The sequence below is a fragment of the Procambarus clarkii genome, chromosome 36 (genome assembly GCF_040958095.1).
Source record: "Procambarus clarkii isolate CNS0578487 chromosome 36, FALCON_Pclarkii_2.0, whole genome shotgun sequence".
Lineage (NCBI taxonomy): Eukaryota > Metazoa > Arthropoda > Malacostraca > Decapoda > Cambaridae > Procambarus > Procambarus clarkii.
Window position 1 is genome coordinate 28,685,920 of NC_091185.1, and position 17,432 is coordinate 28,703,351.

The 17,432-nt window shown below is 49.9% G+C and overlaps 1 protein-coding gene across 2 annotated transcripts in view; it reads right to left on the reverse strand.

Moving 5' to 3' along the window:
• The window catches only part of LOC123756164 (protein tramtrack, alpha isoform), a 269,736-nt gene that overhangs the window by 217,811 nt on the left and 34,493 nt on the right, over positions 1-17,432 (reverse strand). Inside the window, exon 2 of one of the 2 annotated variants that reach the window (XM_045739239.2) lies at positions 15,347-15,395. The exons of the other annotated variant lie outside the window; for it this stretch is intronic. The gene's annotated coding sequence lies outside the window, so the exon portion shown is untranslated. The remainder of the gene's footprint in view (positions 1-15,346; positions 15,396-17,432) is intronic. 2 annotated transcript variants of the gene reach the window in all.

The window sequence follows — 17,432 nt, forward strand, 5'->3', positions numbered from 1 at the left end:
TCCCATGAAGACTACGGGATCGCATGAAGACTAGGGGGTCCCATGAAGACTAGGGGGTCCCATGAAGACTAGGGGGTCCCATGAAGACTACGGGGTCCCATGAAGACTAGGGGGTCCCATGAAGACTAGGGGGTCCCATGAAGACTGGGGTCCCATGAAGACTGGGGTCCCATGAAGACTAGGGTCCCATGAAGACTAGGGGGTCCCATGAAGACTGGGGTCCCATGAAGACTGGGGGGTCCTATGAGGACTAGGGGGTCCCATGAAGACTGGGGTCCCATGAAGACTGGGGTCCCATGAAGACTGGGGGGTCCCATGAAGACTGGGGGTCCCATGAAGACTGGGGTCCCATGAAGACTGGGGGGTCCTATGAAAACTGGGGGGTCCCATGAAGACTGGGGGTCCCATGAAGACTGGCGTCCCATGAAGACTGGGGTCCTATGAAGACTGGGGGTCCCATGAAGACTGGGGTCTCATGAAGACTAGGGGGTCCCATGAAAACTGGGGGTCCCATGAAGACTGGGGGTCCCATGAAGACTGGGGGGTCCCATGAAGACTAGGGGGTCCCATGAAGACTATGGGTCCCATGAAGACTGGGGTCCCATGAAGACTGGGGTCCCCTGAAGACTGGGGTCCCATGAAGACTGGGGTCCCATGAAGACTAGGGTCCCATGAAGACTAGGGGGTCCCATGAAGACTATGGGTCCCATGAAGACTGGGATCCCATGAAGACTAGGGGGTCCCATGAAGACTGGGTCCCATGAAGACTGGGGGGTCCCATGAAGACTGGGGTCTCATGAAGACTAGGGGGTACCATGAAGACTAGGGGGTCCCATGAAGACTGGGGGTCCTTTGAAGACTGGGGGTCCCATGAAGACTGGGGGTCCCATGAAGACTGGGGGTCCCATGAAGACTAGGGGGTACCATGAAGATTGGGGTCTCATGGCAGCCACATATATGGAAAATTTCCGAGCACACGTAATAACTGAAATTAATTTTTATTTATCAATATTTTGAACCATGTCACAAAGAAACTAGCGGGTCCAAACACAAGTAAACAGACTTCCACACACACATGCGCAGCTCAGATTGTAGTTGAGTGCACACATACGCAGCTCAACTTGTAGTCGAGTGCACACATACGCAGCTCAACTTGTAGTCGAGTGCACACATACGCAGCTCAACTTGTAGTCGAGTGCACACATACGCAGCTCAACTTGTAGTCGAGTGCACACATACGCAGCTCAACTTGTAGTCGAGTGCACATTTACGCAGCTCAGCTTGCAGTCGAGTGCACACATACGCAGCTCAGCTTGCAGTCGAGTGCACACATACGCAGCTCAACTTGCAGTCGAGTGCACACATACGCTGCTGTAAGCACTCCCAGGGCAGAACACACGACTGTTCATCACCAACACTTAATGTGTAATACGCGACAGTCGACAACCCATTAGTTTATCTGGCTTTAGTTCAGCGCTCTGTGCTCCTTAGCTCTCCAGAGGCGGCAAGAGAGGTTCATTCACAGGCACAAACGGTGAGTCAATCTCATTTACAGGTCGAAGAAATGAGTCAGGCATTGACAGGATAAAGCTGTGAGTCATGTTCATTGACAGGATAAAGCTGTGAGTCATGTTCATTGACAGGATAAAGCTGTGAGTCATGTTCATTGACAGGATAAAGCTGTGAGTCATGTTCATTGACAGGATAAAGCTGTGAGTCTATTCATTGCTCTTCCTTACAGAGCAAAGTTACACTTAAATGTATATCTAATTACAAGCACTTTATTGAATGTCCATCGCTTGCATTCATTATTTACTGTGTAGACGTAATTCAGTCGTTTAACCTTGAACTGTTATTATAGCTGACAATGATGTCAGAGCCCTCCCTACGAGACATCACTCCTGCTGAGGACGTCAGGGCTCACCCCACGAGACATCACCGCTGCTGAGGACGTCAGAGCTCACCCCACGAGACATCACCGCTGCTGAGGACGTCAGAGCTCACCCCGCGAGACATCACCGCTGCTGAGGACGTCAGAGCTCACCCCACGAGACATCACCGCTGCTGAGGACGTCAGGGCTCACCCCACGAGACATCACCGCTGCTGAGGACGTCAGAGTCACCCCAAGGAAGCATCACTCTCAGGAAGTGTGACCGGCTGAGCCTGGCCTGGGAACACGGGAAACATACATGTGTCCCGTGTCATCTGTCACTAAACGATACTGATGCGCTCAATGTATGTGTACCAGACATCCCCGCGTACATTGAGCATGTCCTCGTTATTCAAGCGTACAATGTGGGTTCGCTGTTCATCGTATTCATGTGTATAATGAGTATGAGAGCGTCATTCATGCTACTAATATGTCTGGATATTAATGTTTACAATGATAATAACCTTATTCTTCATGCGTAGCTGTCCATGCACTCATTTTTCAAATTAAAATTGCGTGTGTACTCGTTATCCATGAGTATGATGAGTACACGATTCGCTAGTTATGCGTACAGTATGCAAGTATGAGCCGTTGTTGTCTTCATATAAAACTAGCTACTTTAGGCTGATCAACTAGATCAACCAGGCTGTGATTCGTACGTCAGGCTGCGAGCAGCCGCGTCCAACAGCCTGGTTGACCAGTCCAGCAACCAAGAGGCCTGGTCGACGACCGGGCCGCGGGGACGCTAAGCCCCAGAAGCACCTCAAGGTAACCTCAAGGTAAGGTTAGGTGACTAGACATTCTCTAGAATAGGTGACCTGATCAATGAACAAATTAAATATTAAAACTTGATCTTGAAGGAGACTGTTGTTTCCTGATAGCTTGAAATAGTTGCCGCGTGAGAATAGTTCCTTGACTATCGCCCTCTGATAGTACAGAGGATACCTTTTGAGCGGTAAACTTTGCGTCAATTTGCAGGCGATGAGTCACAATAACGTGGCTGAAGTATGTTGACCAATCCACACACTAGAAAATGAAGCGACGACGACGTTTCGGTCCATCCTGGACCATTCTTAAGTCGGTTGTCTTGAGAATCGACTTGAGAATGGTCCGGGACGGACCGAAACGTCGTCGTTCCATCATTTTCTAGTGTGTGGATTCGTCAACATTTGCGTCAATTGATTCTTGAAATCCCGAAGGAAAGACACTACCCAGTTTGAGATTTAGAATTAGGCGACCATGGACAGAAACTGACGGTCAATACGGTAGATGTTCTTACAGATAGACAGGGATAGCATCACCGGTTCCTACCCACCGTCCACCAAGAATGTACTAACATATTATACATCTTTCCTTACCCCATCAATGCCAATTTGGCCACATACCATCTCCTCTCCCACCTGTCAAAAGTATTCCTAATGCCTAACACCCTCTTTCACACTGATTATTTACTTGATATCTTATTCTGCACCCACACTCACCCTCCATGCTCAGAGCCCCGCTCCGCCCGTCCACCTGGCCAGAGCCCCGCTCCTCCCGTCCACCTGGCCAGAGCCCCGCTCCTCCCGTCCACCTGGCCAGAGCCCCGTTCCTCCCGTCCACCTGGCCAGAGCCCCGCTCCTCCCGTCCACCTGGCCAGAGCCCCGCTCCTCCCGTCCACCTGGCCAGAGCCCCGCTCCTCCCGTACACCTGGCCAGAGCCCCGCTCCTCCCGTCCACCTGGCCAGAGCCCCGCTCCTCCCGTCCACCTGGCCAGAGCCCCGCTCCTCCCGTACACCTGGCCAGAGCCTTGCTCCTCCCGTACACCTGGCCAGAGCCCCGCTGCTCATCATTCCTACCTGTCCAACTGGCGACCTCTGATATTTCTCCGCAGCAAATCTCCTTAATTTGGGAGAGTGAAGCGAGGAAAAGAAGAGGAGAAGGGAGAGGATGCAGGATGGTGGAGAGAGAGAGAGATGAGAAGGGAGAGAGAAGGGAGAGGGCTCGAGGGAGAGAGAAGGGAGAGGGCTCGAGGGAGAGAGAAGGGAGAGGGCTCGAGGGAGAGAGAAGGGAGAGGGCTCGAGGGAGAGAGAAGGGAGAGGGCTCGAGGGAGAGAGAAGGGAGAGGGCTCGAGGGAGAGAGAAGGGAGAGGGCTCGAGGGAGAGAGAAGGGAGAGGGCTCGAGGGAGAGAGAAGGGAGAGGGCTCGAGGGAGAGAGAAGGGAGAGGGCTCGAGGGAGAGAGAAGGGAGAGGGCTCGAGGGAGAGAAGCTGTAAGCGTGAGCGTGGGCCTCGGAGTGAGAAGAATGACGCAGAACAAATTGCTATATTTAAAGCTGATATTATTTATGAACTTTGTAAGACAAGAGGTAATATGTAGTGAGCAAGAGAGTTGACAGGTGTTCTGCTGCAACACCAGGGGACGCAGGTGTTCTGCTACAACACCAGGGGACGCAGGTGTTTTCCTGGAACAACAGGAGACGCAGATGTGGGAGTTCTGTGTGAGGCTGTGGGCAGTTGGGTTATCTTTGGGGCTGAGAGTGAGGTTGTATTCACCTAGTTGTGGGTGGCTCTTTGGTAGGGGCTGTGTGTGGGTCTGTGTGGGGGCTGTGTGGGGGCTGTGTGTGGCTGTGTGTCGGTCTGTGTGTGGGTCTGTGTGGAAGCTGTGTGGTGGCTGTGTAGGGCTGTATGTGTATTGTGCTGCTGCCAACTCACAGCGGTAACTCTGTGATTTCAGATGGTATCGAATCTTTACGTAATATTCCTCTCATCTTTGTGTCTCACCCCTTCTTCCCTCTCCCCCCCCCCTTCCTCTCTGGCCCCACTTCCCCCCCCCCCTCTCTCTCTCTCTCTCTCTCTCTCTCATTCGATCTTTCAAGGTATATTTTAAGCCAATCCAAGAAAGCATACTTCCCTTACAGACTGTTCCTTCACGAGGAACTATGAGTAAACACATTGCCTTACCCATTACCTTACCCCTTACCTTACCCCTCACCTTACCCCTTACCTTACCCCTTACCTTACCCCTCACCTTACCCCTTACCTTACCCCTCACCTTACCCCTTACCTTACCCCTCACCTTACCCCTCACCTTACCCCTTACCTTACCCCTCACCTTACCCCTTACCTTACCCCTCACCTTACCCCTCACCTTACCCCTTACCTTACCCCTCACCTTACCCCTTACCTTACCCCTTACCTTACCCCTCACCTTACCCCTTACCTTACCCCTCACCTTACCCCTTACCTTACCCTTTACCTTACCCCTCACCTTACCCCTTACCTTACCCCTTACCTTACCCCTTACCTTACCCCTCACCTTACCCCTTACCTTACCCCTTACCTCACCCCTTACCTCACCCTTTACCTCACCTCTCATACTTCTCTCTTTAAACACAATTATTTACCTCTAGACCAATCCCTCTCCCATCCAATCCCTTCTCGCCCCCCCCACTCATGACCACAACTCTCTCTCTCCCCTCTCACTCTGTCCACAACCCACTCTCTCCCCTCTCACTCTGTCCACAACCCACTCTCTCCCCTCTCACTCTGTCCACAACCCACTCTCTCCGCTCCTTCCCTGCCCACAACTCTCCCTCCCAGTTTTTCCGTCCTCTCCCAGGATCAATACACAGTTGGTAGCGGTATTGGATATCGGGAGAGCCCCAGGTCGATAATGGAGTGAGAGGCAGGGAGTGGAGAGGTGGGGTGAGAGAAGGGGAGAGAGAGGGGGAGAGAGAGAGAGAGAGAGAGAGAGAGAGAGAGAGAGAGAGAGAGAGAGAGAGAGAGAGAGAGAGAGAGAGAGAGAGAGAGAGAGAGAGAGAGAGTGAGAGAGAGTGAGTGAGAGAGAGAGAGAGAGAGAGAGAGAGAGAGAGAGAGAGAGAGAGAGAGAGAGAGAGAGAGAGAGAGAGAGAGAGAGAGAGAGAGAGAGAGAGAGAGAGAGAGGTGAAAAAGTGAAAAATAAGAATAAGGGAGTGAGGGGCCGTAACTGAAACAAAGAAAAGAAAATACGCACCTTATTAGCGGATGGAAACAGCGATAATCCCAGAAATGATGCACAGAAAATGGGACGCACGAGAAAAAAATTACTCATGAAAGAAGAAAACGGATACTATCATAAAAAACGGGATACATGTTGGCATAACCTATTTCTCTGTTAAAAATACAAGTAGTGAGAAAGAACCCGGGAAACTGCCGGCTCTTTTGTAACACTTTTGTAACGCGAGTAGTGTAGAGGCTCTGTGTACGACTACTAGAGCGGTTACCTTGAGGTTACCATGAAATGATTTCGGGGCTTAGCGTCACCGCGGCCCTGTCCTCGACCAGGCCTCTTTGTTGCTGGACTGGTCAACCAGGCTTTTGGACGCAGCTGCTCGCAGCCTGACGTATGAGTCACAGCCTGGATGATCAGGTATCTTTTGGAGGTGTTTATCCAGTTCTCTCTTGAACACTGTGAGGGGTCTGCCAGTTATGTCCCTTATGTGTAGTGGAAGCGTGTTGAACAGTCTCGGGCCTCTGATGTTGATATTTCTATCTTGAACACTGTGAGGGGTCGGCCAGTTATGTCCCTTATGTGTAGTGGAAGCGTGTTGAACAGTCTCGGGCCTCTGATGTTGATAGTTCTCTCTTGAACATTGCAAGGGGTCAGCCAGTTATGCCCCTTATGTGTAGTGGAAGCGTGTTGAACAGTCTCGGGCCTCTGATGTTGATAGTTCTCTCTTGAACATTATAAGGGGTCGGCCAGTTATGCCCCTTATGTGTAGTGGAAGCGTGTTGAACAGTCTCGGGCCTCTGATGTTGATAGTTCTCTCTTGAACATTGTAAGGGGTCGGCCAGTTATGCCCCTTATGTGTAGTGGAAGCGTGTTGAACAATCTCGGGCCTCTGATGTTGATAGTTCTCTCTCAGAGTACCTGTTGCACCTTTGCTTTTCAACTGGGGTATTCTGCACATCCTGCCATGCCTTCTGGTCTCATATGCTGTTATTTCTGTGTGCAGGTTTGCACAAATGACAGCCAGACACCAGCAGCAGCAGCAGGCGTGACAGTCAGACACCAGCAGCAGCAGCAGCAGGCGTGACAGTCAGACACCAGCAGCAGCAGCAGGCGTGACAGTCAGACACCAGCAGCAGCAGCAGCAGGCGTGACAGTCAGACACCAGCAGCAGCATGACCAGTCGGGGCAGTTAGGTCATCAGCCACTTTGACCTTTGTCTTCCTGTTCTGCATTCCACCGGGTCTTGACAGCAAGGGACTTGTTTGCGTGTGAGTGAGTGAGTGAGTGAGTGAGTGAGTGAGTGAGTGAGTGAGTGAGTGAGTGAGTGAATGAGTGAGTGAGTGAGTGAGTGAGTGAGTGAGTGAGTGAGTGAGTGAGTGAGTGAGTGAGTGAGTGAGCGAGTGAGTGAGTGAGTGCGTGCGTGCGTGCGTGAGTGCGTGAGTGTCTGTGCTACTGGTCATCATCAGGTACAAACTGGGTCGTTGACGCGGGAAAGTCTCAATATTACCAGAAGATGATCAGGGCGTAATGGGCCGGAGTAGGGTCTCGACTCGCTAATGGTCGAACCCTTGTTGGGTGAGGGCCAGACAGCCCCACGCCCACACTAGTGAGGGCCAGGCAGCCCCACGCCCACACCAGTGAGGGGCCAGGCAGCCCCACGGCTACCCCAGTGAGGGGCCAGGCAGCCCTACGCCCACACCAGTGAGGGGCCAGGCAGCCCCACGCCCACACCAGTGAGGGGCCAGGCAGCCCCACGCCCACACCAGTGAGGGGCCAGGCAGCCCCACGGCTACACCAGTGAGGGGCCAGGCAGCCCCACGGCCACACCAGTGAGGGGCCAGGCAGCCCCACGGCCACACCAGTGAGGGGCCAGGCAGCCCCACGGCCACACCAGTGAGGGGCCAGGCAGCCCCACGGCCACACCTGTGAGGGGCCAGGCAGCCCCACGCCCACACTAGTGAGGGCCAGGCAGCCCCGCGCCCACACCAGTGAGGGCCAAGCAGCCCCACGCCCACACCAGTGAGGGCAAAGCAGCCCCACGGCTACCCCAGTAAGGGCCAGGCAGCCCCACGGCCCACACCGGCTCCCCTCACTGTGGTCTAAGCTGCAGCCCTATAACTCGCGGATTACTCGTTCCCTACCAGCTTAGTCCTGACAGGTGAGGCATGACAGGTGAGGCATGACAGGTGAGGCGTGACAGGTGAGGCGTGACAGGTGAGGCATGACAGGTGAGGCATGATAGGTGAGTCCTGACAGGTGAGGCATGACAGGTGAGGCGCTTCAACACCTCTGCGAGGCATGACAAGTGAGGTGCTCTGGGCCTCCAGCTGGTATGACTGGTGAGAGGCTACTGGACCCGGCGGTGCCCGGGTCTGAATGTCTGCACAATCTGTCTCTACCTATCTCGGTTTGTATCTATCCCAATCTAATTATCTCTCTATCTACCTAACTCTCTATTTAGATATTGCTTTATCTATCTCTGTATCTCTATGTATAGCTATCTCTATCCCTTCCTCATCCCTCTAGAAGTAATTAAACAAATACATAGGTCTCAGATGTTAATCTGATTAACTCCACGTTAATCACACGACAAATTTCACATTTGACTGGCTAAAAAGACTCTACGAAAATTGCCGACGGGTGTTTATAATTGCTAAAATTTCCTGAAGCTTCTAACCAAAGCCTACGTAGACGGACCTATGTCTGTTCCTTACCCTAGACTATTCCCTCTGAAAATTTGGCTGAGACTAGCCCCAAGCTTCTGGCCTTAATCTATGGACAGATAGACAAATGGTTTCTATCTCTCACTAACGCACCAGCTACGGTTTCTACCCCCACGGAGGACCTGGACAAAGACAGCTACACAGCCGGACACACAAAGGTGAAGCACACACTCATAAGTATGCTCGCGGGGAAGGTGTTCAGTATGCAGGCCGCCGCACCCTGGACCTCCGGAAGGTTGGTATCTAATGGAGGCAGAGCAAGCACGTCAGTCACGCCTCTGGACGCTATAATTGGCCCCAACAAAGGCTTTCATTAATAGATCAAGCGAGGGCTACTTTGATTAACACTTTGGTTTCTCGCAAACCTATTTATACATGCAGGCACGCATGTACACACACACACACACACACACACACACGCACGCACACACACACACACACACACACACACACACACACACACACACACACACACACACACACACACACACACAAAGATATGATAGAGCCCAGTAGGCTCAGGAATCTGTACACCAGTTGATTGACAGTTGAGAGGCGGGACCAAAGAGCCGAAGCTCAACCCCCGCAAGCACAAATAGGTGAGTACAACTAGGTGAGTACACACACACACACACACACACACACGCACACACACACACACACACACACACACACACACACACACACACACACACACACACACACACACACAAGAGCCAACGTCGTTCGACGCTACAAGCACAAAAAGACGAGTACCCAGGCTCGCAGACACACACACACGCGAGTGCATGAAAGGAGGCCATAGAGAAAATCCAAAGATATACAAGTAGCGTGTCCTGAGAGCCGCGAGGCCTGAGTTACCAGAACAAAGGAACTGGAACTTGCGTCACGTCACTGGAGGAGAGTAGAAACAGTAGAGACGTGACACGCTGACACACGAGGGACGCCGACCAGGGGGCGCTGACGGCTCTCAATCCTAACAAACTCAACCATTCGGGTATTTTCAAGAAAATGGGATCAACTTGAGAGTGGTGGAAGCGGGTTCCCCACACGGAGTCACGTGAAAATATAATAGAATCATTGGAATACGACTTGAATGGTAGAAAAATAGGGCTGAAGTTCAACCCTCATCAACACAGACGACTCAGTACACCTGCACTTCCTAACAGTAGAACACTGTTAGGAAGTAACAGTTTTTTAACACACAAAAGCTGGTCTGTCTTGTTGCTTAGCATTATTTAATGCCGGTTGTATTCTATTTTTACTTGTTGCGTAATAATTTAACTTTTATGTAACGTGAATTATTTGTGGAATATAACCCCCCCCCCCCAAGGTTGTGGAAAGAGGTGGATTCCACAGTCTCTTCTTCCAGTGTATTTGTGAATCTCCCCGTACAGGGTGTGAGTATTTCCTTACTTGTATAACAGTCAGTTGCGTCTCCAGCTTCCACCTAGGACTCTTTTTTTCATGACCACCTCTCCACCCAGTCCACACCTGCTACCATCCACTCTACTCTTTTCCATATCCATTCATGCTCCACCCACTCTACTCCTGCCCCCACCGATTCATACTCCACCCACTCCACTCCTGCCCCCACCCATTCATGCTCCACCCACTCCCTTTCCTTTCGGGTGTAGCATGAAGACTGCTGGAGGACTGTCTTCCACCTGTAAGACTGACTTATACATACAATATAAGATCACTTCCTAACGTACACAAGACACTTTCCCGGTTGCTGTATACCGTAGCGTTGATCTTATCATCAGATGCGGTAAGCCACCACACTTGTGGCGTTAAGTACCTCACAGACCACACTTGTGGCGTTAAGTACCTCACAGACCACACTTGTGGCGTTAAGTACCTCACAGACCACACTTGTGGCGTTAAGTACCTCACAGACCACACTTGTGGCGTTAAGTACCTCACAGACCACACTTGTGGCGTTAAGTACCTCACAGACCACACTTATAGCGTTAAGTACCTCACAGACCACACTTATGACACCATTATTGACTTACCAACTATGAACGCTCAGTATATTTTATGACAGAACATAAGAACATAAGAACAAAGGTAACTGCAGAAGGCCTATTGGCCCATACGAGGCAGCTCCTATTTATAACCACCCAATCCCACTCATATACATGTTCAACCCGAATAGGCAGTACCTATTCATGGGTTCATCAAGCGAGGTACGTACGACCCCGTACGACAGGTCTCAAGCAGGATATATCAAAATGGGATAATGGAATAAAGAGGATATTTTCAGATCACAAACCGAGTTTACTGAAAAAAAGAAAATTTCACTTGGACACATTCTGCTAGGTATAATCTCTCACTGAAGATAATTAATTGGTAAGCAATCAACAGTACTTATATCCAAGACACATGGATGCTTCACCAATACAATCATCGCCTCTAATTCTAAATTAATATATCACCTCTGCCTTTTGGCCAACTTGTGCCAACCCGACACTGCCCCCTCTCCGAGGACACTGTTGGCAGAAGTTAATGAGTGCCCAGACCAGCGTTTCATCAAAATACATTACCGTGGCTGGTGGCGGCAGACGACAGCTCTGGTACTCACCCAGAAGCTGGAAAGCGATATCTGGTTCATGTATTCCGGTCCAGCACCACTTCTCTACACTATACAACACTTGCTATCCTCTCAGAGTCTCCGTGGTGTAGTGGTAAGACACTCGCCTGGCGTTCCGCGAGCGCTTTGTCATGGGTTCGTATCCTGGCCGGGGAGGATTTACTGGGGCACAAATCCCTAACTGTAGCCTCTGTTTAACTCAACAGTAAAATGTGTACTTGGTTGTAACAACGGATCTTCGCGGCGGGGATCGTATTCCAGGGACTTGCCCGAAACGCTACGCGTACTAGTGGCTCTACAAGAATGTAACAACTCTTGTATATATCTATAATAATAATAATCAGAGGATCTGTTACAAAGACTGTTATATTCTGAAACAACAACTGTGAATCAATTTATAAAATCGATTTTTTTAATTTATTTATTTAAAAACAAATATTTATTTATATATATACAATAGTTACATAGGGTTTCTGTGAGAGATCTAACACATTCTTGTACAGCCACCAGGACGCGTAGCGTTACATGCAGGTCCTTAGTACTATGTTCCCTGGAATACGACCCGCCAAATGGTTTAACAACCAGGTACCCATTTTACTGTGGAGTAAACATAGGGTACAATTAAGGATTGACGCCCAGTAAATCCTCCCCGGCCAGGATACGAACCCTGGCCAAAACACTTTCGAAATGCCAGGCGAGTGTCTTACCACTACACCACGGGGATCTGTAAATTTATTGTTTATTGTTTATCCCATTACCGTCCTACTCATCTAAATAACATTCTAAATAACATCATTACCGTCTTACTCATCTAAATAACACTATTGTTATAATTCATCCTATGAGGACCCAGATTAATATGAGTGAATTTCTACGTTAATAATTTATTAAATCAAAGAATCTTTGAGATTAAATACGGCGATACATAGTTTTCTCGTCTTGAAACGATTATATAGCACTTCAGGAATGAAAAGGTTTACGCTGTTTCCTTAAAAGAAAACGTGCATCAAGTCCATTTTCTTACACTTCACCACGGGGACCACACTATTTTGAGCTATAGAGGTACACAAGTCTAGGGCAATACAAAATTTCTTGTATTAGTATATTATATTTAATTAATGATTACTCCACAATGGGATTACATATCATTTTAATATTAGTAAAAGTAAACTGGCAAATGTTACTGTAGTGCTCTAGTACAGTCGGGTTTTTTTCCCGACACGCAATCCGGAATTCCGGGTTCGAATCCCTACTAGTTCATCTAGCAGTAAATAGGTATCGAGGAGTTAGTCAGCTAGTGGTGGGGTTGGATCCTGGGCAAGGGGGCGTTTGCCACTTTGCCATATCAGTTCTGGTGCTAATTGCCTCATCAACCTAATTTTATGATGTATATTGTGTCTTACAATGTCTCATCTTTAGTTAAATGTCACTTTCTCGTGGGCCCTAACAGCTGTGAGAGGGCCCTAACAGCTGTGAGAGGACCCTAACAGCTGTGAGAGGACCCTAACAGCTGTGAGAGGGCCCTAACAGCTGTGAGAGGACCCTAACAGCTGTGAGAGGGCCCTAACAGCTGTGAGAGGACCCTAACAGCTGTGAGAGGGACCTAACAGCTGTGAGAGGACCCTAACAGCTGTGAGAGGACCCTAACAGCTGTGAGAGGGCCCTAACAGCTGTGAGAGGGACCTAACAGCTGTGAGAGGACCCTAACAGCTGTGAGAGGGACCTAACAGCTGTGAGAGGGCCCTAACAGCTGTGAGAGGACCCTAACAGCTGGAGATGATTGCTGCGACTCGTCAATTATGACCAGTGTACAAAATGAGAACTTCGAGAGATGAATGAGAATTAGTGAGATAATTAGTAATTCGTCAGAGTTATTTATTTTTTCATCTCGTATGTGCGGAGGACGGAGTAGAAAGCTGCTTGGAGCAGCTTTGCTGCACGTCGGTGACGTCGCGCAAGTGGGTGACGTCGCGCAAGTGGGTGACGTCGCGCAAGTGGGTGACGTCGCGCAAGTGGGTGACGTCGCGCAAGTGGGTGACGTCGCGCAAGTGGATGACGTCGCGCAAGTCGGTGACGTCGTGCAAGTGGGTGACGTCGCGCATGTGGGTGACGTCGCGCAAGTCGGTGACGTCGTGCAAGTGGGTGACGTCGCGCATGTGGGTGACGTCGCGCAAGTCGGTGACGTCGTGCAAGTGGGTGACGTCGCGCATGTGGGTGACGTCGCGCATGTGGGTGACGTCGCGCAAGTCGGTGACGTCGTGCAAGTGGGTGACGTCGCGCAAGTGGGTGACGTCGCGCAAGTCGGTGACGTCGTGCAAGTGGGTGACGTCGCGCATGTGGGTGACGTCGCGCATGTGGGTGACGTCGCGCAAGTGGGTGACGTCGCGCAAGTCGGTGACGTCGCGCAAGTGGGTGACGTCGCACTCGTCGGTGACGTCGCATTCGTCGGTGACGTCGCACAAGTCGGTGACGTCACGCAAGTCGGTGACGTCGCCGTTTACTTTCTAGGAAAACATTGGCCACGTCTAACAATTCCTGTAAATCTACCACATGTCTACCACATGTCTACCACACGTCTACCATCACGGTCGCTCCGATGTTTTACACTTTTACCAACATGTCGTCGAAGGACTTTTACAGAGTAAAAAACTTCTATAATAAAATCCACACACAGGAAGTGTACACAAATATAATACAAGAGGTTGATACAGCTACTGTAGCCTGGGGTTAGGCTTCAAGAGGTTGATACAGCTACTGTAGCCTGGGGTTAGGCTTCAAGAGGTTGATACAGCTACTGTAGCCTGGGGTTAGGCTTCAAGAGGTTGATACAGCTACTGTAGCCTGGGGTTAGGCTTCAACGAGGCTCCTAGCCACTAGAAGCGAGTCAGTCCGCCTCGCGAGGCTGTGTGATGGAATGCTAACAAGTTAGTTTAGAGATAACTATCTCAAACGTTCAAGACATGTATCACGTAGGCTCTTAATATTTAATTACAAATGATATGCTACAAGAAGTATTGGTGAAATAAGGACACGCACCAGCTGCCTACAGCAGGTGGTTCATGTTCCTACTGCAGGTGGTTCATGTTCCTACTGCAGGTGGTTCATGTTCCTACTGCAGGTGGTGGGTGTTACTACAGCAGGTGGTTCATGTTCCTACTGCAGGTGGTGGGTGTTACTACAGCAGGTGGTGGGTGTTACTACAGCAGGTGGTGGGTGTTGCTACAGCAGGTGGTGGGTGTTCCTACAGCAGGTGGTTCATGTTCCTACTGCAGGTGGTGGGTGTTACTACAGCAGGTGGTGGGTGTTCCTACAGCAGGTGGTGGGTGTTGCTACAGCAGGTGGTGGGTGTTCCTACAGCAGGTGGTTCATGTTCCTACTGCAGGTGGTGGGTGTTCCTACAGCAGGTGGTTCATGTTCCTACTGCAGGTGGTGGGTGTTCCTACAGCAGGTGGTTCATGTTCCTACTGCAGGTGGTGGGTGTTCCTACAGCAGGTGGTTCATGTTCCTACTGCAGGTGGTGGGTGTTACTACAGCAGGTGGTTCATGTTCCTACTGCAGGTGGTGGGTGTTCCTACAGCAGGTGGTTCATGTTCCTACTGCAGGTGGTGGGTGTTACTACAGCAGGTGGTTCATGTTCCTACTGCAGGTGGTGGGTGTTCCTACAGCAGGTGGTTCATGTTCCTACTGCAGGTGGTGGGTGTTACTACAGCAGGTGGTTCATGTTCCTACTGCAGGTGGTGGGTGTTCCTACAGCAGGTGGTGGGTGTTACTACAGCAGGTGGTGGGTGTTGCAACAGCAGGTGGTGGGTGTTGCTATAGCAGGTGGTGGGTGTTCCTACAGCAGGTGGTGGGTGTTCCTACAGCAGGTGGTGGGTGTTGCTACAGCAGGTGGTGGGTGTTGCTACAGCAGGTGGTACGAGTTCCGCCACCTACGGGTTCCTTGTGAGGTTCAGCACAGGAAATGGCAGCTTTGTGTAATTACTGTATCACAAATGACGATTGCTTAAAGAGCATCGGCGATAAGTTGCTGTTCCCATTGTGTGATTATACAACATTTCCGGAGCCCCAGTCAGTACAGGCAAACTTCTGGCGTTCAGAATATACACAATAAACAAGAAAAAACTCACTCGTTGTTGGCCAATCAAGGTGAGCCTCGGGCGTTCACTCTCCCAATACCTAGAAAGAAAAATGCATGAGTTACAAGCTTCAGTGTGTTGACAAGTGAAGGATGGTGTGTTGACAAGTCAGGATGGTGTGTTGACAAGTCAGGATGGTGTGTTGACAAGTCAAGATGGTGTGTTGACAAGTCAGGATGGTGTATTGACAAGTCAAGATGGTGTGTTGACAAGTCAGGATGGTGTATTGACAAGTCAAGATGGTGTGTTGACAAGTCAGGATGGTGTGGTGACAAGTCAGGATGGTGTGTTGACAAGTCAGGATGGTGTGTTGACAAGTCAGGATGGTGTGGTGACAAGTCAGGATGGTGTGGTGACAAGTCTGGAGGGTGTGTTGACAAGTCAGGATGGTGTGTTGACAAGTCAGGATGGTGTGTTGACAAGTCAGGATGGTGTGTTGACAAGTCAGGATGGTGTGTTGACAAGTCAGGATGGGATGTGGTTGCCGGAATACTGTTAGTAGTCTGATAATGGATTTAAGTAAATTTCCTTTGATAATTCCACCTAAAATAATCATTCTGATAATGATCATGAATAAAATTAATTACGTTGTTTAGTATTACTTTTATTCACAGAATTATTATTAAATTAAATCTATTAATATTATTTTTATCTTGTTTTATCAAATATACTTTAGTGAAAACTGAAAATTTATACAAAAAATATTTTTTGCAAGTTTGGTTACACACACAAACGTACACTTATAAATACAATATAACAGAAAACACACAGAAGACAGGACACATGATGGGCTCTATGTGTCAACTCATAATGACACAAGTATACATATACTCGAAGGCACTGAGGTAGTACACATTACACAGTATACACCAGGGATGGTACATGAACAAGCGGACACAGCAGGATGCTAATGAACAAGAATGAACTACAGGAAAGGAATAAATAATTTGTCTGCATGACTAAGCCCAGAGGGCGCGGGAACCTGTCCAGCAGTCGACTGAATGTTGAGAGGCGCGGAAACCCAGGACCCAAGAGGCAGCGTTCAACCCGTGTCAGCACAGCTAGGTGAGTACACGCACCCGCTCGGGACCTCGATATTGAAGACAATGTTGGGACAAAGCAACAAAGAGATGTGACCGAATAAACTAGTAGAGTTCCGTTATTGCTTCGTGGCTCACATTTGCTTGAACAAGTTGTAGGTAAGTCCACCCTCCACACACAAGCAAGTCGAATCACTAACAAATGTTATATGTGACATTTAGCAATTTTTTCTCGTAACTACCCAGACAAAAGTGAAGAAAAACGAGCAAGTGACGTGTCATACAAGTCGAAGTTATTTTGATCGGAGCGTCTGGAGGAGGAGAGGTTTGGCCTGCGGGTCCTCGGGCGTGTGAAAGGTCCTTTGTGTGTGGTTTTGGTCCAGCTGGGAGGGAGGCGTTGTGGCCGCCGCCGGGCCAGGGGCACAGTTTGGAAAGTGGAGCAGGTGTGCCCTGGGAACGAGCCCAGGAGAGCCAGCCCTGGTGCCGCGGTGCCGCTGGGAGGTGCTGGGCTATTCCTCCGGGAGAACTGGAAGTGAAGGCGGAACGTGGAGAGCAATTCCAAGTGTAGAAAGCGAATTGGAGGGCGTGTCCAGGTGGAGAACGGGGAGTATTAGCTGAGGCTGAGACCCACTGTGCTGGGTAGTGGCCCCACGAGCACAACCCCTTGTGGAAACACTTGTAGTAGTGAAGGACGTGAGGAGGTTGGGTACCTCCCAACGGGTAGGTTGGGAGGTTGGGTACCTCCCAACGGGTAGGTTGTGAGGTTGGATACCTCACTAATAGTGATCCTCAAAGTTAATTCCTTTACTAGCAATGACATCACTCTTGCGATATGTTACTGTTTCTCCTAAGACATTAATGAATTTACGTTAAGATAATAAAGTGTCCAGACATCTTGGGGTCTGTCTGTTATTGACCCTTAGCAACAGTTGATGTGTAAAGACTACAGCTGTCAACCGCTTCGGTCTCCAGACATGATAACGGTGATGATTTACAGTGATGGTTACAATGATGATGAGGATCCGTACGTGCTCTCG